We start from the raw sequence: 23,903 nt of genomic DNA, 5'->3' as shown, positions 1-23,903 counted from the left end.
TTAATTATCCACTTATTTGTACATTATCTGTGTAGTATTGAATACAAAGAAACATCAAGTCATGGCTGACCAGTGACCACAGGAGAAAAGTTGGTAAAATATTGAATACATTCTCTAAAACTGAAACAACACTGAGGCAGACAGAGATTTAAAAAGGGGTTGTACCGTGGGGAGCAGAGAGCATAGAAAGAAGGGAGAACAATGACTGTCACAGCTGAGGATGACAGTGTTATAAAGGATGTGGGCATATATAAGAGAGAGTAATGCATGGCTATTAGAGGAAATTGAAAGGGCCCTGGAGAGCCATGGTAAAAACTGTAACGTGTAAGGTGTACCACAAAACATGTTGACTTGATGCTGTGTTGAAGTGGAGATACGAAGTTTATATTTTCTCCTCCTCTTCACAACTTTTCTCTCCGTCCTCGTCTCTGCATGCCTTCCTGTGCACCTCTTGTCTCTGACGCTCCCTTGCTGTGTTTCACCATCTCCATATCTGAGATAGTTTGCTTTATATCGCACCTGCACTGAAGGACAAGCACCCTCCCTGCAGCCTGGGATCTTATGCTGCAGTAGGAGAAAACTAAATTGGACTCAAGGGGAGGATACAGAAGAGGGCAACAACATCCAGCCCTGGTTCACAAATTCTGAAAGATAATATTTTGATGGAAATATACTGTCTGATTAAACCATTTGCCTATCAGGTCAGTTTATCTATAAAAATGTTCTCTTTATAATTATAAAATGTAGGAAGGATACAAGTCTGGTGCAAGTACCACAGGGAAAACAGTTATCCATTATATGATAATATGGATGATATTTAATCTATGAGCAAAGGATTTAACTCGAGATATTTATGTTTTGTACTCTATTCATAACATTGATGTGGGCGAAGGTTTGTCCATTATAATGAAACCTGAAGCTATAGGGCTGCAGGCTGGGTGTTTTGTATTTGTATTTTGCTTAAAATGGTTGGAAAGGCATTGAAGCAATAGAAATGATGACTTACAGTATGATGAGGCATTTGTAAGATAAGTGGCGGCGTTACAGACAAATTAATAACTGTTGAAAAGCTTTGTGGGAGCAAATAGAGCGGACACATTTCTGTTCAACAGAGCATTTAGCAAGTAGAGGAGTGGCTGTGAACACTCTGGTCTGTGTTAACCTTCAGATGCTGAGGCATTACAGATTGGGGGGACTCATAGGCTACCATAGTGCTTATCTTGCACTCAATCCACTCTAAATGTGTTACTTTTTAGTTACAGCTTAAATTCCACTCAAAAAAGGAAAGTGTGTAGAAATGGTCTAATGTATCATTTCAACATGCAGTGTTTCCCCTACCATTCGTTAGGGGTGGCGTCCCACCGCAAAATGTGGCCACTCTTATAGAAAGGCATAAATTAAGACATTTATGGAATTTACCTAATTTATGTGCACTGGTTTTATCAAAGCAGGTCATGAACATCGTGTTTCACTGTCCAGTTCAGCCAATTGAATACATTTCCAGAATGCCGGTACGGTTTACAACTTCTTTTTCGGTTGGCAACCTCCATCAAGAATGTAAATTTGCCTTTAGCTCATATTTTTTAGACACAGACCCAGTGCTCTGATGTTCGTCTAAAGCTTAACAGACAATCATATCTGTCCCAAACAGTGAATCAACTGCATTACTGAGTGACCAAGTTCTGCGTGGTGCACCTTACTAACAGACAACACTCCTTTCTAAAAGTTTTCCCGTGAGTGATTAAAGTTTTGTGATAAGCAGAGTGGAACTCTGGAGTCACATTTAAAATACTGACATAAAGAGATGTGGTTCCACATCTTTTTAGTTTCCTTCCTTCATTTGTTTTGCTTCTGAATAAATGTATTGGGAAGGTTAAAGAAAAATAAGTGTTTTTTTTATATTGTACTGTCAAATTGAGGCTGTTCAAAACAAACAAAAAACATTTTTTTAAAGGGTAAAAAAATCGATTGTGTTCTCGCTTCAAACAAACTGCTCCAGGGTTAAGATTGGAAGAGATCCAAGACCACCTCTTCTAGGCCGTCTCGGCTTGCTAGTTTTGTTCCACATCAGGGTGCAATTGCTGTGTTCACATATGTCCAAACGATTGTGCCAAGAAGGAAACGCCCCTGTTTTGGAACAACTTCTCCAAATGATCCAGGTGTGAAAGCACCTGAAGATATTACATCCAAACTGTTTGAACACAAATAATAACCCTGGCTTCAGTTCTAGTTAGATCACCAAATGACAGCTGTTATATTGTCCGAATGAGTTGTTCCATTATACAGCATCTGTGGAGGATTTATCTCGGGATGACGTCATCACTTCACTCAGTGTCTTTGCTGCTCAGCTTCCCAAACCAACTCTAAATCTTAAAAATGTGAATCCTACATATTTTTATTCATTTATTGATAAAAGTAATTTTGACTTTCACTCAATTATTTTAGTACAATTCCTTCTAACACTGAGAACATAGTCTTTCTCTCTTTTGTGTATTTTATTTTGAAGAATTCAACCTAATGGTAGGTCATCCTTTCTCTGTTGACTCAGATCTGAATTTGGGATCAAATTTGATTTAATTTAATTTAATTTAATTTGAAATTCAGAGATGTGTACAGTCTCGGCAGAGGTCTTTGAGTGGATTCTCGTCTTCTTTGAATTCAGCCATGTCAAGAATAATCTAGAATTAAAACCGCAAGCGGTGATGAAGGGCCCTCGCACCCCGGTGCATGTCGGGGTGTGTCGTGACCACGGGAGTGCAGCAGCTGCGGAACGTGGCTAAGCAGCAGGCCGTGCAGTTCGATTTGTGTAAAAGTCGCAGTACTGGCATGTTGAAATAGGCAACGTAATGAAGATCGCATAAAATGTATACTTAGAGCAGTTCAGGCAGTCACTGTCATGATAGCTCTGAAATTTGGAGGAAATTGAGCATTGTATATAGGATGTAGTACTTACTCTTTGCTGTAGGGGGCGCTATGGTTAAAGTTGAATATTGTTATGTCAATGTGTTCAGAGGCCAACCCTGATCATACCTGGGAAATTTTAAGCAGATCCGAGAAAGTATGTATGATGTAGTACTTAGTCCTTGCAGTAGGGGGCGCTATGGTTAAACTTTATTATTGTTTTGTGTCACTGTGTTCAGAGGCCAACCCTGATCATACTTATGTAATTTCAAGAAGATCAGACAAAGTATATAAGAGTTACAGCCACTTCCTGTTTGATGGCGATGTGATTTGTGGACTTCCTGTTGAGTTTTGGGCATGGGTTGAAGAGGCTTTTTTGTAGGTTTTGTCATGTTGGAAAGGCATAGTAAAATTCAGAATTGTAGGTTCAACGTGCTGCGGGGGCTGAATGTTTGAAATATTGTAAGGGGTGCCACTGAGCCATTAAGCCACGCCCACTCACTTAAACGGTATAAGATGTTTGACTTTACTACCAGGATTATATGTATGAAGTTTTGGGACAGTACGACTATGTTAAGCCCGTGAAAAAACTACTTCCTGTTTGATGGCGAGGGACGCGTCCGTATGGCGACAACGTTGGACGTAGGCGTTTGAGCTTGAAAGTGTTGTATGGCCAAGGTGTTAGCATGGTCCACACCAATTTTGAGGGGAAAATTAGCTACCGTGTAGCAATGGCTAATGCTAATTGAGAAGCAGTAACTTCCTGTTGTCAACAGGTAGAACGCACTGACACTGAGTTTGCTCCGATCGGATGAGCGCCCTCGGACAAGTGCGTTCAAATAGGAAGGCTGAAATCGGCGATTTTGGGCCATTATTGTGAAATTGAACTTTAATTTGTGGATTTCCTGTCGGGTTTTTAGTCCGTCCCGACAAGCTTAATATGTGTACCAATTTTCGTGAGTGTACGTGAAAAAAGCCTTTATGGGGAGGCCATTTTGAAAAATTCAAGGGGGCGCCACTGAGCCATTTTGCAAACTCCGTTTTTACGAAACCACCAAAATATAAAAGTTTTCACGAGACCTGATGACCATGGAAAGTTTGGTGAGTTCTCAGGCACGTTCAGGCCCTCAAAAGTGGCCGCAAAGAGGCGGATGAAAACTAAGGAGAATAAAAATAATAATCGCCAAGGTTTCAAGAGGGTCCTCACACGGTTCATGCTCGGGCCCTAATAAAACACCGGTATAAACTTTGTGACGGCCAGCTGGAGTGCTCAACTGAGAACAAATTTAGTCGCTGACAGAAGCACTTCACTCTAAATGTACTGATTTGAAATATGCTGAATCCTCTTTCGTATTGGTTGTGTTTCATGAGGTAATTTGAAATGGCCCTGTAATCTCTGTACCCAGCCCATCGCCTTTAGTTCAGCCTCTTGCACGCACAGCATTGCTGGCTGCTCCGTTTGTTCATTAACAACTTTCTGCTTTTGGTTTTAAGCTTGCCAGCAGCTTGTGTTTTGTTTTTCTTTCTTCTTCAGGGTGTATAGACAAATCACAATTATCTGTTCATCAAAACATTTGGTAAAATGTGGGCTTTATTAGAGCTTATTAGTCATAGTTGACATAAATGACTCAACATCAAATAACTGACAATGATGTTACTCTTTAGAAATAAACACATTATGTATTCAAACATGCAATTCCACATACGTTTTCTATTCAAATATGTTTCAACTGATTATGTCACAATATGAAACTTTGAGAATGTTAAATATTGTTATAATTTAGATACATTTAACATACAATTTGAAGCCCTATCTCTGGCTAATTTCTGATCATGGTTTTCATTTTCTGCACAAAAAGATTCAAAATCCCAGGTCTGTAACATTTACAGTCACTTATCTGTAATAGATGCATGGATTTCCTGGAGAGAAAAGGTTCAGCCCTTGTTGTCCAACTCTTGACATTGTTGTAGTATCGCACACATGAATATGACAGCCATATCACTGTTACTAAAGTTGTTTTGACAGGGCTGTCTCATTTGATTTTTTTCTGATCTGTGTTTCTGCCTCTGTTAGGCTGTTTTTATAAACCCTCTAAAGAATGCTTTGATATAGAAACAAAGCTATCACCTTTCATCCTCTGGAATCAAGCTGATGTGGTATGATCTGACTTTGAGAGACTAAGCGTTGGTCCAGCTGAAGTCTTGACTTTTGGCTCGGGGGTGTAACATTTAGTAATGTTTCAAACTAACAGGTAAAGAAAACGTGCAGAAATCCAGGACACATTCTGGTTATAGGGCTCTGTTCGACATTTCTTGATCCATTGTTTTTCACAGTTTTTGAATTGTTGTCTGGTTGTTATGTCTTTCTCTGAGGAGACAGGAACTTGGGGAGCTCTGTGAAAGGTTCAGCCCTTTTAGATAGGGTGTAACATTACTTTAAATGTTTCTATTCAAAGGAAAAGGGAAATAATATACCCTCTGTGCCAGTGATAAAGTATTAATCTAATTTCCACTGCATGCATCAGCTGGCTCTAATATGGCATGTTAGATTTTTTTTGAAGCATTTCCCTTTTATTGTCAGTAACAGCTCTCTGCTCCCCTCATCCTTCTGTAAAATCAATCAAACCGTTGTGGTTGCTTCCTTGACATTTTTTAACACATCAATGATCTGTACCTTTAAAGGTCCCATATTATGCTTTTTCTGGTTTTATATGCTCTTTAGTGTGTTTTCCAAGTGTCCTGTGCATGTTTAGGCACATCTATGTGCAAAAATTCAAAGTCCGTGGAAACCCTTCTCCTACCTCCTCCTGTTAGCTGCAGCATTAGCTGCATGTAACGCTCGGTTCTAGCCCCCCTCGAAAAAAATTTGCCAGTGTGACGTCTTGTCAGTGTGATATCACTGATCTAAGCCCATTGGCTCGTTATGGCAAGCCCTGCAGCTCATGTTGCACGCCCATTAACTTCTGTAGCACGCCCACGATATGCTGTAGCCTGCGGTAGCACAGTAGTGCTAAGGTGCTAATGTTTATGCTACCCTCGGACAGAGCCAGTGGCTGCATTCCCAATATGGTAAAAGAGGCGGGACATTTCCGAGAACCGTGCAGAGCGACTGACCAATTACGGCAGAGCCGACAGGCCGACCAATCAGATCAGACTTGGCACACGTGGGGACTCTGAACGTGGGCACTTCAGAGCCTTAGAGAGAGAGTCAGAAGCGAGCCGGTGCATGGAGCGGCAGTACATGAAAACAGACACTTTTTAGAACTTTAGCTATTGTGAACATACTTTAGTAGGTACATAGATTAAATATATGAACCCCAAAAAGGGCATAATATGGGCTCTTTAAAGTAATCAATATCCAAGCAATGACTAGTGGAGGCATGAAAAGTATTGTGAGAGATGTTCTGACATTCAGGAAAGTGTAAGGATGCTGGCCTGAGTGAAGTGTGAAGGCTAATGCCACGCTAGCTTGATGTGGCTCAACGTGTCTGTTTGGAACTAAGGATGGTCATTTTACAGTAATTATATACGCGAGTACTAGAATTACCTTATATATACTCAAGCACTCACTAATTATATATTTTATATATACCGTAACATTTTTACGGCGCCTGGTTAAAGCGTTTCTATCGCCAGACGGTGGATTTAGTATCTGAAAGCTGTTTAAATTAAAAAAGAAGAACGCATTTGTGTCAGGTGACACAACTGAAGTGCTACAGACTAAGAGACATGTTAAGAAGCTAGCTTAGCATCTCAAGAAATTATAGATTTTAATTATCATATTTAAAGATTGTTCCTTAACTTAAAATGAATGCAATTGCAAAGCTACATGTGTAGCCATGTTAATGGCAATTTCTATTGTGTTAGCATCAAGTTAAAAAACTAAGATGTACCACTACTTTATTTTGATACAGCATAGTTAGGATACCGATGTTTGATAACGTGGATCTGTGTGCTAATCACATGGATTGTATCCGTTTGCTTTTTTAAAGTTATGTAATCATCAGCTCCTCTGTACCACTTGTGCACATTAGTGCATTATTGAATGGTATTCTAATTTGACGCTGCAGCAGAAAACAAGTTGGAGAAAGAAGTTGTACCAGTACAAAGTGAGAGTCAAATAAAGCCACCATGCTGTGTGGAAAAGATGCATCAATCTCTTCTGACTTCCTCCTGACTAGAGAAACATCTTATTATCTTCACTGCTTCTGTGTGTTTCTAAATTGTCTCTCACATGCAGTTACATAATCTTAACACAGCAAGCCTTGATTGATTTTTGCTGGGGGGGGGGGGGTTGTTTGTGCTTCTTAGCTGAGATGCCAAAAAATTCAAAAATTTGACACGTTTGTTTTTATTTAACAGTGGAACAGTGGGTGTATTTAGGGGGCAGCTGCTGGGTCATGTTTGTCCGATTCTTAGGGGCCGAAAATGTCAGGTCAGAATTTTTGTCCCAATTTCATGCAGAGTATATTCTGTCATGCTTTTTTTTTTACATGTGAAAGAAGTCTGAGTAATATTGTTTAAACCACCAATGATTTGTTCCATGGTGTCCCCGTAAATCAGTGAGATGATGCATGCACCTCACTTTCTGGCTTCAGCATGTTAATGAGCCCAAATCAGTTTTGCATTCTAAGACTAAATCAGGTCACATTGGACGGAAAGCAAAGTGGCTAAAAAGGGAGCTAGAGAAAGAAAGCCTTCTCCACAGTGCTTGATAAAAGACAAAACCCATTCATAGCTGCATTAATCATAGGGTGGCACTAAAGAATCGCTCTGAGGCGACATCCAGAGAGAGAGAGAGAGAGAGAGAGAAGCATTGAAACAGTCTGATTCACAAACTGGCTCTGTCTGAATGACATCAGTCTGCTTTCCACAGTTGTATCCTCTGTGATCTTTCTCAGTTCAATTGAAACATCTGATTTAACTTTGGTTTTTATTAACTTTTCCCTACAATGTAGTATATTTTTATTTCCTTGGAGTTTTAAACGACTTAACTCTTCATTCAAATAACGATACAACTAAAAAAAACAGGAGTTCAAATTTCAGTGATGATGATAATTTTTGATAGTGTTTGTGGTAAAGCAGCATTTATTAATTCAGAAATCAATGGTAGTCAAATGTACATCCTTAAGGTCACTAACTGACTCAAGGTAAGATCTGAACATTGGCGGTCACTGAATATTCAAGAAGCTAACATTAAGTGAATGTGTTTGGCACAAGGCAGAACTGTTACCTAACAACACAGGGTTTAAACGAAACGTATTCACACAAATGAAGAAAAATGCCATGAATAAACAGTCTCATACTTGATCTGCTGACGTTTATGATGTATGCTGTTATTTATTTGATTATCTGTTTGTTTGGATAAGTCCTAGCACACAGTTAGCATTGTTAAAGGTCATGCCCACTGTATGTATTCTTGTGTTTGTACCTGTTCCTGTATGCATGGCCTAAATGTATCCATGTACCTCCTTCTCTGTTGTGAGTCATAGGATTGTTCCTCCGCCTGGGAGCTATGCTGTCACTTATGACATTACTTATGCTTAAGATGCATTCACCAAGCCAGCTCATTAGCTAGCACATTTGTTTGAGGAGCAGCGTGATATTAGCATATAGATGTGCAGAGAGCCTCACCTGCTGCTGTCATCGTGGGGCTGTGCAGACAGATTCACATCTGGTGAATGTCTTTTCTCGATAGTGAGAGATTGCTTCAGTTCAAAGTAACAATGTCAACTATAGATGCAGAGGTAAATGTATTTCCATATAAAATGCAGCGTGCTGTTGTTGTTGTTGAAGCATGGCAAATGTGAGTCAGGCTGAATCTCGAATTGCTTTGGGGCTCCAGTCTCTGACTCATTATTGCTATAGCCAGACAAGTTTGTTGATTGACAGCACAGATGAGTGTTCATCATTCGTGTGATAAAGTTGATAGGAGAGACACCAGATGGTTGTTTTATCGACTGTGCGAGACTTGCTTAGAGATACTCGAAAAGAGAAAGAAAGGGCGAAAAAGTGCAAGAGTTCCTTCGTCAACTTTTTCTCTGGCTTAATTAAAGCAGAAATGTTTGTGTTCTATGGTAATGAGTGATTTTCTGAGGGATCTATTTTCTTAAGGGGTTAAGTACCAGACTCAAAGATATTGTCAGTTGAATAAGACTGCAATGTATTGTTATCCAAGTTCAACAACATACTTTTTATTACAGTCCCACATAGAGATTGTCCCAGACATATTTTCAAGTTATGCCACATTTATTTTTTACTTTCATTTCGTGGAAAAACCTATTTGAGTCAGCTAGTTATGTAGTAGCTAGGCTTGCAGTACCTGAAACTTCACTGAAGAGCAACAATGTCACAGGGATTTATTTTTTACCAAAACTACCTTATCTTGGGTTTTAACTGGTTTTAATAACTGGGTCTGATTTTTATTTTTTTGGACAGCCTGAGATCAGCAGTAAATGTTGCGATGACAAAAAAGTTGAGTTGTAGAGGTTATTTCAGATTGTGTTACTAATGTAACGTAACATTTCACTTGTGTAGATTATGTAAAGTAGTTACAGCCTAATTTATATTCCTTTTTAGATTTGTGATGTAACCTCAGATGACTAAAAGTGACCATTGGTTTCCACGTATCGGTTTTGATTTGACTAGTGTTTTTTTTATTATTTTCACTGAGCAATATTATTTGATTTTCATTTGATGTAACTTAGATATCTCTGCCTCCATGCTTTGGACAGCACGCTAGTACCTTCTAGAGAAAGGGTGGTAAGTTGGTTTGAGGAGACTGCATGAGGCAGTAGGTCTGACATGTAGCCATCCCTCTGTGCTGTCTGTTTGATCTGTGTGTTCTGGTGCAGATTTCAGAAAAAAAGTGACATCTCAGAACCTCAGAAACACATCAAAAACCAAACACAGCAGAGAGCTTTGTATCAAATTCTTCCAGCCATTGCTGTTACTGACTGAACTCACAGGTTACGTCACTTGTAGCAGGAAAGATCATGCAACATTAAGCAGTGTCAAAGAGCAGCTTTAGAGGATGTACCATCTATTTCTGGGTCTGTTCTGTTGTTTTCTGATCTCTTATTAATCCATCTCTTATTTAGTTAAATATTGATTGGGTACTCAAAAAAAAATGAACAAAAAAAATAATAATGTAAGGAGGCTGTAGTCCTCCAAGTGGGCGGCCAAGGTTCGAATCCGACCTGTGACTCCTTTCCCACATGTCATTCCTCACTCTCTCTCTCTCCCTGAATTTGGACTCTATCCACTGTCCTATCTCTCCAATAAAGGCACAAAATGCACCAAAAAAAATCTAAATTAGACTTGCTATTAGTAGACCTCCCCCAAATCAATTCTTTGTATGGAAAACAGAAATGTTTCTTCTTAAAAAAGCCCACAGACTTAAAAACAACACACCCTTTTAGATATTACACACCCACACATTACTGACGGTTACATCAGTGTTAAGAAAATAGTGCTGACTTTTATATGTCCGTGTATGTAAAGAGTTGTAAATCAATTTAGGTGTGATAGAAGCTTGAAATCAGATGTTTTATTCTGAGCTTAATAAATTATAAACTCATTGATCAGGGACTGTGCCTTTAGGGCGTAAATTTACTTTAGAATGCAGAGGAAACAATATCGACTCGTTGTCTTAAACATCAAACACACAGAATTAGGCTGCATTCATTACGTTTCTAAATAAAGACTTTCACTTTCTTACATTTTACATGCATATTCAGACGTCTTCTCAGACTCAGATGTAGTTTCTGTGAAGCGCAGTACACAAACAGACAATAGTAGACATATTGTACACTGTATTAAATTAATTGCAGACGCACTGCATCAAAGACTTTCTCCTACCTTGTGATCCAGGTTCTGAAGGCATTTCAGAAGTTCAAAATAAAGGTTCCACACCTCAGCAATAAGTTCAGGTTGCCTTTGGTGCCTTTGGTGTTGCCTGCTGAAATGGAGCGGTCCGTGCTGACCTCTTAAGCCTGGCTCACACTGTGCGATTTATCCCCGATTGTATAAAAGTCGGGGTGGCATGTCGGCTCACACTGTACGACTGAATCGTTTACGACACCCGACCAGAGATTGAGATTGACGTGCTCACACTGTACGACCCGATTGTCGGGCACGGCCGGAGAGCTCATACTGTACAAATGAAATCGGGACGGAGCGTTGACAATTGTTAATAAAGTGTCATTTGAAAACTCCAACGGACGACGGTTGGTGAAAGAGAAGGAAGTGGAACTTGTTGTAGGATATAAACAAGTTGATACAATTGTAGATATATGGATACAAGTTTCAGATAAGTGCTGCACTGATGATCTGTACAGAAAAGTGAAAAAAAAAAAAGACACCGGGTTGCGTCCTGTCGCTGGTCACCATGACTACAGTCCTCCCTTGTCTCTCGTGATTATATTGTAGTCACACACAACTTCTGCCGGACCCTTTCGTGACGCAAACGTCAAGATTTTAAATTCTAAATATTAAACTTGTTAGAAATAAATCGGGGCGTCCCCGACGGTCGCCGGGCAGATCGGGGACGTTAAGATTGGATCTTTGTACCACTCACACTACAAGACAATCTGAGCAGATAATCGGGTCCGAGCAGTCTTGAGTCGGGAGCGACCCTGCGATTGTCGGTAAGGAAGAATCGGAGCTCAAATCAGCCCGATTATCCTGCAGTGTGAGCCAGGCTTTAGTCTCAGGTGAGCTGAGTTCAGTCCAGGAATACTAATGAGAGAACAAAAAGAGGTGGGTTCTTAAACTGAATACAAAATAAATTGAAAATACAATGATGAGGATTTGTGGCTGTTAACAGTATTACTTAAAAATGAGCTCTTATGTACACAATATAATGCCCCATATTATTTGCAGATACTGAAAGAGTATTATGGGAACAATACCCAAGTTGCATTGGATGTGTTTTGTTTTCCTTTCACACTTAAAGCTAAACAGCACCATGTGTAGAGCTGCAGGTAAGGACACCCCATCTGGACTGTTTACAACCAGCAGCTTGTTTATCTCTTCTGAGCCTTCTAGCCATCTCATTTCATCCTCTGTTCCATCTCCGGGTGCCTTAGGTCTGTAATTCAGAGAGGGAGCTTAGTTATTGCTTTGGGACAGGAGGTCAAGACAGCATGGCAGTGAGCAACCTTGTAAAAATGTTGACAGGGTGTAAAATGCCAGAGAACAGCTTATGCAGGGTTTTAGAGTGAACAGGGTACTGTAAGCCTCCGCCTGTCATGACAGAGGAGGATGGAGAATGGAGATCAATGTTCATAGATTTCCTGCAGGTGAAGTGTAGGCCTACATAAAAGTGTGTTGTGTATCTGTCAGTTAGGTTATGCGTGTATTTGTTTGTGTGCACACATCTATGTATAGTGATTCTTTATAGCCTTTTCTTGTGTAAGCTTCAGGCCTTGTTATCTTGCATTATAATCCTTGCTGAGACTGATTCTACATCTTTTTCACACAATATAATTATCACAATAATCTGCCTCATAATGTTATTGTAGGATTTTCCACCTTGTTCTACATCATTTACACATTTTAAATCTATTCTAAGCAGAGGTTTGGTTTTATGTTTAAGAGTTTTGACTTCCGTTTTTATTTTCTTCTTTTTTTGATACACTGAAGGGTGTCTGAATCATTTGGCAATCTCCGCTGTTGAAAGATGAAGAAAATGCGGAAGTGGAAAAAATAAACTGCAGTTCCTCGAGTGTCCACTTAAGACTGGCTGCAAAAGCACCAAAAGGCACATACACACCAATTCTCCAGCAGAAATAAACATGTTTACATCCTGGTTCAAAGCTGATTTGTTCTTTAATAGCTCATTTCTTGATTGACACACTCTGTGCAGGGGGTGAATTTATCGTTAACACATCTGTTTTGGTTTCATGAAGGGTAAGTTATTCATAATAAGGAGTGCAACTGCTCTGACTGACGGGCAGGCCAGTGTAGCTGTTTGTCAGGAGGTTAAAGGCCCGCTCCAACTCTTTGTTTGTTATTAGGTTCATAGAAAGTGACTTTGAGACAGCATTTCCAATATGGTGACCACCACCGATGGGCTTCAGAAGTCCACTTCAGAAAGCAATGTGTGAGGTCACTGAGAATAGGTCCATGTTTACATACAGTCTATACTGTGAAAGTTTGACATAATATGGCTGGGGAGAGGTTTGTTACATTTCTCTTTTTTAGTCATTTAAATGAATGACCTTGCACCGCTAGTCTCTAAGTTCAGTGGTTGCGGCCAACAATTAGAGCGCAGTACAGCGGCTCTTGAATACTGATTAGTCAGCAATAATCTATGCCATTGGTAGCAGAATAATGACGGCCAGAAAAGGAAGCAATGTTAGACATAGGGAAATAAATAAAGGAAACAATTAAAGATAGGAAGAAAAGCAATAAGACAGGGAAAAGGAACAAAGAGAGAATGAATGAATAATAAAGAAGTGATAGAAGAGAAGCAATATATTCAGAGTCAAATATACACATGAACTGTAGAGTAAAGGCAGCATGATCCATCAATTAACCAGTCAGAAGCTATTCATGTGAGCACTGTTGATTTGATTTTAGCCATTGTTTTTTTACTATGTTAACTTCATGGTAAAAAAAAAAAGATGGTGCTGGAAACTGGGCCAAACAGCCGCCTTAGATGCCTAGATTGCAGCAGACTCGAGTATCTTCTTTCTAAATATGTTTTTGGAGGGGTTGTCGTAATTGTGATCTGCTGAGTGTTTTGTCTCTGTATAGCTGCAGTGTGCTGCAGCGTGAGTTGGACCTGTGGGACCAATTCAAGCCTCTGGGCATTATGCAGGAGGGGAGCCAATGTGAGCTACAGCAGTGTAGTTAGATGGGAGATATACTGTCATTGTAACTCCTGTAAAAATGTTAGTGTGCCTTTTATTTTAAGGCAAAAATCTTTTCACACCACACAATGTTTTAAGATTGACCTCTCATACGAAATAGAAGATTTGGTCCTACACAAGAATATCCATTTGTTAATAAGTTAATATTGTTATTTGAATTAGATATAATATTGATCCTTTTTTAGTGTTAGACAACAAATTACTGAAGACAGAAGCACCAAAGTTACAGTTGTCTGTACTCTAATTTTATCGTTGTATTATGCATCTTCTTTGTCTTCCTCTCTAACTTTGTACTCCCCTGACAGGGATTCAGCAAGACTTGATCAGCAGCTTCTAAAAGACCATTTAGTTCCTCTTTTAATTCCCCTTCTCCAACATTTGGCAAGATAAACATCTCTGCCAAGGAGTCAACATCATAAGATAGTTTTTAGGTTAAGACAAAGGTTTTAAAGCACAGTTTTAATAAGTGGCATTGTAATAGTATGGCAGGTAAACTGTTCTGTTATTGGGCACTATATTTGCCACAGTGTGAGAGTTTCACAGTAAAAATTCAGAAAATGCCTCAGTATCACAGTACATGATAATACATCATTCATTTTTTACATTTGTTTCATTTACAAGAATAAATAAAAATATTTTATGGTTGAGGTAATGGCAATGCTTCATTATAACTTCACAAAATAGTGTGTCCTGATATGGTACAATTTAATATTTGATTTAACATTAATAAGGTATAACTCAATTTAAACCAACTTGAGGTTTTGGTTTGTTCAAAACCACAGATAAGCAAATCTACTCCTTGGTTACTTCTATGTTTTTGGTGCTGCAAGACTGTTTGACATTTGGCATCTTACACCTTCCTCTTTCTACCCCCTCCTTACTTCACCACTTAGCCCCACTGGCTGTAGTAAAAGAGCTATTATACTGAAACCAACAGTATGCTGCTGGTGGGATACCTGTTTGATCTGATCTCACCGCTGTGAGGGGACAGCAACTTGAGGCTGTCACAGGGGGGCTCAGGTTGTGAGGATAGGATGTGACATGTGGCCCGGGCTTTGTGGCAGATGGTAAAAAGAAAAAGCTGTAAGGGAGAATAAAGCTCAGCTAAAGTAGCCAAATGTGGGTTGCTCCAACTCCTGCCCTAAAATATTTTCTGGGCCAGTCACTCTGGTGTAGCCACACTTCTGTCTCAAACAATGCACCCCTTATTTATTTGTTTGACTATATTATTGCAAGTTATATACAAAAAGTTTAAATACTGCTGTAATTAACATATTGTTTAAGCCTTTGATATACTAACCTTTAACTTTCCTTTCATTTCCTTTACTTCATGTTCCTTTATTATTTTCATATTATATTCCATTAGTCAACATAATATCCAAAACTTTTTATATAATTCTTGTATAAAGATTTAATTTATTAAATTATGGCTAATCTGTTTCCGGACATTTACAGGATTTGGAGAGCCTGTTATCCTCCCTTTGGTAAAACAATTGCTAAGATCTCTGAGGAATTTGGATCAGCTTATGGACTTAGTTAATTGTGTTGTATGTTGTGTAATCTGATGTAAAGCATCCTTGGTTCACTTGAAAGGCGCTTTATAAATTCAAGATATTATTATTATTATTATTATTATTAGTGTCACTTTATTTATTTGTTTTGCCAGACATTCTCTTGTCCTAACATCCATTTATTTAAAAATATTAAACCTTTATTCACTAAATACACGTTCCTTATTGGGATGAGCTGTCTTAACTTTTAAAGATCCCATATTATGCCCTTTTTGGGGTTTGTATATTTAATCTATGTACCTACTTTTGTACGTTCACAATAGCTAAAGTTCTAAAAAAGTGTCTGTTTTCATGTACTGCTCCCTCTACGCTCTGAGTCCGTCAGCTACGCTCTGTTGAGCCCCCACTGTTAGACCCCCACGTGGGCCAAGTCTGCTCTGATTGGTCTGTCGATCCGCTCTGTCGTTATTGGTGAGTTGCTCAGCACGCTTCTCTGAAATTTCAACATGAGCTGCAGGGCTTGCCACAACGAGCCAATGGACTTAGATCAGTGATCTCACACTGACAGTGACGCCGCACTGACAATTTTTTATTGAGGGGGGCTAGAACCGAGCGTTACGTGCAGCCAATGCTACAGCTAACAGGAGGAGGTAGGAGAAGCCGCGTTTCCGCATACTTTGAATTTTTGCACATAGATGTGCCTAAACACAGGACACTTGGAAAACACACTAAAGAGCATATAAAACCAGAAAAAGCATAACATGGGACCTTTAATTAGGTCACACATTGATGCACAGGTTCCTGTTCTTATCATGGCCCCTTCTACTCTCTTCATATTCAGGCAGTGGAGAGCAATCAAAGTTCAATTTTCATGCAGAACTGTGTCTTTTATGTGGGTTGTCAGTTTGATGCTCAGTTTGACGCTCTCTCTCCTTTTGTTTTTTTAGGTCATTGCCTGGAGCAAACAGTAGAGCTGCTCTGCCTACCTACGGATACCAGTAAGTTAGCCTCACTGTGCTTTGACAGGTTTTTTACATTATAATGTTGTACTTCCGAGTGTGGGAGGCATTCTAAAATATGCCACATCAAAACCAGCGAAAGTTCTTCTTGCAAAAAATAATTTGATAACACTATTTGAATGACCTTTGACCAATCTTGCATGTTGCTGGTGAAGTCAAACTTGTTGATGGGCATTGACGGGTCAGACACAGCCACCTCCGAGCCCTGGGGAGCTCCTTGCCTGTCTGTCCTCTGAGTAATATCATTGTGTTGTAGAAGAAAAACTAAAGGGAGGAAATGACGAGAGGAAAGAGTAAAAACAAATCTAAGGAGAACATTCTACTGTTTTTTATGTTGAGATGAATTTGGCAAGGTGGCAAGATGACTTTTATTTGTAATTACAGTTGTATTGAAGCTCACATCTGTTCTTTTTTCAATGTAGTGTTTCCAATGCAAAAATAACTACTCTCTAAAGAACAGCATGCAGCAACTAGGTAAAGGAAACAACGGCAGTAGAAGGTTCATATTTAATTTGAGATGTTGCCCCATATGTCAATCCTTTAAGAAGGGAAGCAACAGCAGATATCTTTTTGTCTCTACCTGCAGAGTATGTGTCTGCAGGTAGAGAGTGCAGATTGTCTGCTAGTTTTTCGGTGAAATATGGATTTTAAAAAATGTGACTGCCCGCCCATGTATTATCTACTGTATGTGTGGGAAACACTGCTTTTAACAACCATATTTGTAACTCTACTGCTGGTGTGTTATTTGAATCTGTTTCTATGGAATCTGGTTAGTTTCATATGTCTTGTGATAGTTTTCATATGTACAGATGTTAACACTATCCTAACTATCAAGAAGTCTATAATCAAAATCCTTGTGGTTGAGGCAAAGGGTTAGAAGTAAGGACAGAAAAGAAACCAAGGAGAAAGTGAGGGAGCGTGTAGCTTGTTTGCTGATGGAGGAGGAGTCAGAGCATCATGGGAGAATCCCACTGAAGATATACTGTACATGGGTGGAGAGAGGATGAAAGAAACAACAGTTGAGCAATCCAAAGTGTTGTGAGGCTCCCAACACTGCCTCCCTTCATCATTTATTAATATTCTGCTAGAATATTCATCATCTCTGGTACAGCTCCATCCTCCTAGAGAGAGAGAGAGAGAGAGAGAGGAATTAAAAGAGAGTGTGTATCACAGACAGTGTTATTGTAGTCACTCGACGAATATCATACGTCATATGTCTACTTATTTCATATTTATTGTTCATTTTGAAACCAACCTTTTCTGTTAAGAGATTACGCATAAAGGACAGAGCTGTTCATTTGAGGGTTTTAGGCCGTGACACCCTATGGAGTCTGAACGGAGCTCTGACCATAACTCACTCTTTGTTGGGTCAGTCATCAGCCTCAAAATGCTTCTCCATCCATCTGCATGTCACTGATATGGGAAATCCATGGCTGCTGTGATTCATTCAGGGAACTTCAGTGCTAGACAAGTTTTTGGGAGATTGCTGCATTTGAATTTTGAGACATCCAGTGGTGTGCAGTGATGTGTGCTCAGTCTGCCGGCATGCTACGCTTCGCTTATTGTGATTAAATCCTTTGAAGATGAAGACAAGGACAAAGAATCTGGCAGTGCCATAACTTATTATAAATCATCAAAAGCCAGAGCAGCTCAATTAATGTGTACATTGACTCTGTGATACCACACTGAGAATGAACTGATAGCTAACCCCGGAGTCAGGGGGTAAATTGATGTCAGGCTGTGAAGTCGGGCTCATCTGTTATCACATATGCTGTTAACTGTGTGAGGACTCATTTGTACTGTAGTTTCCCCTCGCTTCTTCTCTCTTCTGCTCTCCTTGGAGATTGCAATTATCTGAAAACTTAAAATAATCCACAGCCAGCATTTTGTGCGTTATTGTGTTTCCTTGTCGGCATCATAATGTAGCATGGAAATTCAATTGCTTAACACAATTTAGTCAAACGTGCAAACCCACTGGCACAAAATAAGAAGTTTCCATGTATGCATGAGGTCGCCCGAGAAAACGGTGAACAAAAACAGTTGAAATGTATTTTCTACTGTGAAAATGTTTTTCATCCCCTGCTTCCCCTGAAGTGGAGTAACCTGACAATATACATTCACGTAAATTCCCACATCATCCCACATTGTAAGTCGGTGTTGATGTTGGCTGAGGGACTTATTGGGGCCACATTACTATCTCTTGAGGCAGAATATATAATACATTGCTTAGATTTCTTTGGTGGATTCCTGCTGTTCCTGTTGATGGTTTGTTTGTGTGTTTTAACTCCATGCATGAGCAGATCCATTTCCTCTGCGAAGAAATCCTAGAATTCCAACCCTTGCTGGTTCTACCATTTAAAAAGGATGGGAACTGACACACTGATAGGTTTGAATGATGTTATGGTCAAAACATGCCTAATTGATTGATGGACAAAAAACAACCCCTTCGTTCCTTGTGCCTTTTTTCATTTCCTGTGCTCACTCAATATGCACTTTCAGATGGTTTAAATATGCCCCATAAGATGACTGTGAAAATGTGAAACCTGTCAGGGCAAAAATAACTGCAATAAAAGAAAAAGGATGATAGCATGGCCAATCAGAGTATATTAACTTCCTTAGTTTGTTATCAGATATCTACTAAAGTTGTTATGCTTCCTTACAAATTAATTGGAATATAAACCATTACCATACTACATTGACGACGAGGATAGCTCAGCTTAGCAGTGACGTTTGCTGGGGGTTCTATTTTTTTTTTTAAATAATGGCACCATGTCTTGTTAACTTGTAGGTAGAAAAGGTATGGTGAGAGTGCGGGGTCAACACATATATTGAATTTAGGACCTTTTGTGATCCAGGATGGAGCGAACAAAAAAATCAGCAGGTGATTCTACTGTTGGAGGACAGAGTCTTTTTATCCATCATACTGCCCCTTAATACCTTAATACTATGGGGAAGGCCCAGTTTTAGAGCGGAGTAGAGAGACACAGATTCAGAGTGCTGTGATGTAAGGGGATTCAAATGAGAGCTGCAATAATCCAGATTTCTGTCATCATGGGATCAGTGCTGCTCTTGGGCTCTGTTTGGTCAACCAGCTCCACTGAGCCTAATCAGACCCTTCTCTGTCCTCGCTGTCTCTTATGATCTCTGGCTGCATCCCAGCCGAAAGAGAAATTAGTCCTTAGCCCTTCACGGTGAGATGACTTAGGTAATGTATCTACAAGCTGCCATCTTTGGCATTGATTTATTTCACCTCAGATCTGACCTTTTAATAAAATAGATAAAAGCATGATAGCTCTCTCAATGAGCCCTTTGTACGTACTGATGGGACATAAACATGATTGGTGAATAAATAATCTTCCATTTACACTGAAAGCTAGGATAAAATTATGTATTTGGTTAGAAAATACATAGATTTATATATTTTTCTTTGTATTTATGTCAAGTCAATTTTGTGTAAACAGCTTTAGAATCCCAGCTCTAAAATCCTGAGTGTGTGAGAGGGATTTTAAGACTCTCCAATATATCATTAGACCTTCGTCTGGATGATGACTAATGCACACACACTCAAAGAAGGCAGATTAAACTGGAAATAATGTGTCAAAGTCTTTAGAAGAGGGATCCAGTGTTTGCAGACATCCAGTGAAAGTAAAAGCTACCAACATGATTCCTATCTTTAATTGCAATTCTGTCATTATTTTTGCACAAATGAGAGTTAAAGGAGTATAGAAGAATATTTTACCCAATAGTGTGAACTAAGGAAAATCTTGCCTTGGACTTCCTTTTATTCCAAATGTAGTATTGTTGCACTTTTTTTCCATCCATTTCATAAGCCAGAGAGCTAAGCAACCTCTAAAGCCTCATTACTTCAAGGCAAGAAGTCAACAAACAAAATACATAGTTTTAGTTTATTTATGTGTTAGTGTATTGGCTTCATGACCATGAGACAAAACTTTCTTCTGAATCTAAACTTCGATCTGAAACTTGACTTTTGTTGAATATTGTATATACTGTACATTTGAGTTGAAAATCATGAGGAGATTATTTGCTATATTTTGATTTTAATTGATGGACAAAAACATTCAACCGAGAAAGAATGACACCAAATCCGAACAGATACATGTTCTTCCACCTAGTCTAGGTATAATACTGATCAGGAGGCCGCCTCATTACCAAGTGCACAGTTTCCACTGAGCACTGTCAGCCAGATTTCCCCAAAGAAATCTAGGTTTAGCAATCCATAATCTTAAAATAGCTGAGAATCATACATTATTACACAGCAGGCCTGCCTTCTCTCTGTCAAACTGCACTTGCTGCTGTGATATTGTCTTCTTGTTTTCTTCAACCTTCCACATCTGAAAGATTCCCCCAGCCTAATTAGCATATCTTTATAGTTGATATGAAGAGACTCACAGATGGCTTTTCTCTCTCTCTCTCTCTCTCTCTCTATAGCTCAAAAGTAAATGCACTTAAAAAGAAAACAGTTGAAGATTATGCAACACACATGAATAAGAAGTGTTGTCATGTTTTGATGTATGAGTGTATAAAAGAAAAGTTGCGGCACACAGAAAACATACAGAGCTGCTTTTGCAACATGAGGGCATGTTTTGTGTTTGTGAGGAGAGGTGGGCAGATTTCAATCTTCCAGCCTGACTCAGTGTGTTTCCCTTGGGTTCCGTAAAGCATCAAAGATCCTGGGAGGTGTGACACCCCCTCCTGAACCTGCCAGCGCTTCTGCAGGATTGATGTGACAATTTCGCTCATACATATGTGCACACACATACACACGCACATATATACCACATTGAGGCAGTTGGATACTGTTAGCTCACATTACACAGGTCCCGAAAAGAAAATACACTCGCACATTGATGCACAGACAAATGACGATGCAACATGGGATCGGACTGATAACCGAACCAGAGCCTCTTTGTGTCCATCTGTCTTTTGTTCTCATTAGATGTGGCGCTTCTCCTCTGTGTGGTCGAGCAGGCGCTGTTTGTGTGGTTAATCCACAGCCCGTCAGCTGGCCAGCAGTGATACTGATGCCAAACAAAAAAAAAAAAAAAAACTCCCACAAAGCTTTGCACAGTGCAATACTCTCATGTGGTGTCTCAGGATGTGCAAACATGTGCAGGTCAGTCTTGCAAATCACATCACTGCAAAGCGAAGAAGAGTCAAACGTTCAACCGTATTGTATTTCTCAAGGACGCAGGAACATTGGATACATGAAAAATCTAGAAACACGCTTTGTTTCCAATTTTCAGTTAATCACAGTCGACACTTTGGTTTGTTGTTTTCAAGGCATTTTAGTCACGATGCATTTACCCTAACGTGCATATATAGACGTGGAAATAGGCAAGCCACGGCTGATGGTGTGTGTACCTCAGTGTGTGTGTGTTTGTGCGATGTGAAACCTGATGAATATTTTCCTCCTGTTTTCCCCCCGAGGGCTTGCGTGATTGACCGAACCCCAGAAGTTATTTCATGTGCCTGCCTCCAAACTGCATTAGCGGGCTGGTCGTTACCACGCTGCCTGTCTGCCTCTAAACAAGATAAGGGGATATTTCCCAGCCCAATATTGCGCGCTCTGTTCAGTGCTGTCACTGAATACAATGACCGTCACTGACTTCAATGAATATTATTAACATTTTTCTGAGCGTCCTGTCAATGTGGAAGACAGCTCTGTGGGAGTGGAGGTACAGTCTGTCTTTTGCTCTGGTCTCCCAGCTGCAGCAGGAAGGAGGATGGAGGAGAGGGCATTGCGCTGGCCTGAATCACATATCTCTCAACCTGATGTTCAATTTTAACCAAATATATATTATCTGTTGGCTGGGCCAGGCTGTGAGCAAACAGGAAATTATTTATTTTATAAAAGGCACTTTCTCTACGGAGGGCAGACAGGGAAGGTGCATAAGCTCCTTTTGATGCCCATGTGTACAAACCCGGGTCTGTGAAATAACTGCTGTTGATTAAAAGTTGACAAAGAATGAGGATTCGAGCGAGCTGTTTCTGGAGAGGGGTCAGAAAGAAAGAGGATTGTGAAGGGCTTCGTACTGAGGGATCAGGTGGACCATTGTGTCAGCCAGGGAGCAATTCTCAGCTTCATCTCTCCAGACTTTTAACTGACAATTCAGGGGGAATCAGAGCAGTTATTGACCTCCCTGCTATTGACCATTCAGCTCCCTGGCTGTGTGTTGAGGTCACTCTGCAACACTTCTTCATGTGTATATACTCATTCAAGGACTGGTACAAAATTCTATTTAAAATGAGTCAAGAACAAGAAGTGGCAAAATACCGATAACAGCACAACTTCAACTTGTAATCCCCTCTCAAAAGATGGCATACAAGTGAAAAATAGCAAGAAATCCACGTTCATATTTCTGACTGACAGTAGCCCGTTTGTCAACTGTGTTAAACATGATTTTGAGAAAATATTAACTGAAGCCTCTAATATATAATGTTTGTGTCACTTGCCATCATAATAATATGTCTGAAACTCCTCCTTATAACAAATAAAAGGTTAGTGAATATTATTTTGGGTGCAACAAGACCTAGTAAACTCAAGTATAGGACACCTAAAATCCCATTTTTCTTTTCTGACGAAAGAATAAGTACTTACTCAAAACACATGGAAACAAGATAATTATAATCCTGCACTTGTCAGAACTCCGACTCAGTCTGGGGACAAAATATAAACTAGTCCCCTTTTAAAATAATTAATATTACAAATGAAGATTTGTCTTCTCCTGAATGTTTTTCCATTCATATTTCAGAAGACTGAACAAATTACTACAGTTTTTAATTAGCTGCATTTCCATAGTCTATTATCTCCTTTGCTTTTTTATTGGAAAATGGATAAATACCAATTTATTTCTCTGTCAGGTTTAAGCTTGTTTGGGAGAGAGGGATGTGGGAGGATTTCTCATTAAATCAAAATAACGTTTTGTTTTTTTCTCGCCGATGCTCTTGTGTTTGCGGTGGTGGAGGTCTCAACAATGTGTGGGTATTAGTGTGGTGACCTCTATTGTTTTACACAGTTATATTGGATATAAGAATGCATGAGCTTTCTATACCTCTCACAATCACTCTGTAACTCTCATCAGTAACCAAACCCAGTTGACAGCTTCAATTAAACCCTGTGAAATCGCCCCAGTATCCTTCTCCCTTTGGGGCCCTTTAGCTGTTTTTAGCTAGCAGGGCTTGATGCCAGGAGAGCTTTAGAGAGTGTTTCATTTTCCCTCTTAAAATGTGGGCCAACTAAACCCCAGGTACCACCTGGCCAGCATCAGAGCGTATAACTGAAGATTGTGTTCTCGGTGATGCTTTGCTCTGGTCAAGTATGAGTGCTCACATGCAACAACTTAAAACAACAAGCAAAATGTGCATTACTCTCCTGTTGTAAATATTATCAGACTTGCTTCTCTTGGGAGCTGAAGATAGTAGATATTGTTGTGATGAAGCCAACTGTTCAATCCGGTCTTCAAAGTCCCAAAAAACCCAACACGGATTCAATTCCTCCAATTTATTGTTTCCCCTTTTAATTGTTTTGCAAACCATTGAAACCTTTTTGAAATCATATGGAGGTTGTCACTTGG

General features: G+C 39.6%; 1 protein-coding gene across 3 annotated transcripts in view; it reads left to right on the top strand.

Moving 5' to 3' along the window:
• Window positions 1-23,903, top strand: part of apba2b (amyloid beta (A4) precursor protein-binding, family A, member 2b) — a 58,997-nt gene that overhangs the window by 1,522 nt on the left and 33,572 nt on the right. For all 3 annotated transcript variants that reach the window (XM_061037155.1, XM_061037159.1, XM_061037144.1), the window contains exon 2: window positions 16,237-16,287. The gene's annotated coding sequence lies outside the window, so the exon portion shown is untranslated. The remainder of the gene's footprint in view (window positions 1-16,236; window positions 16,288-23,903) is intronic.

The sequence above is a fragment of the Labrus mixtus genome, chromosome 1 (genome assembly GCF_963584025.1).
Source record: "Labrus mixtus chromosome 1, fLabMix1.1, whole genome shotgun sequence".
In the NCBI taxonomy this organism is placed as follows: Eukaryota; Metazoa; Chordata; class Actinopteri; order Labriformes; family Labridae; genus Labrus; species Labrus mixtus.
This window is presented reverse-complemented; position numbering and strand designations above follow the sequence as displayed.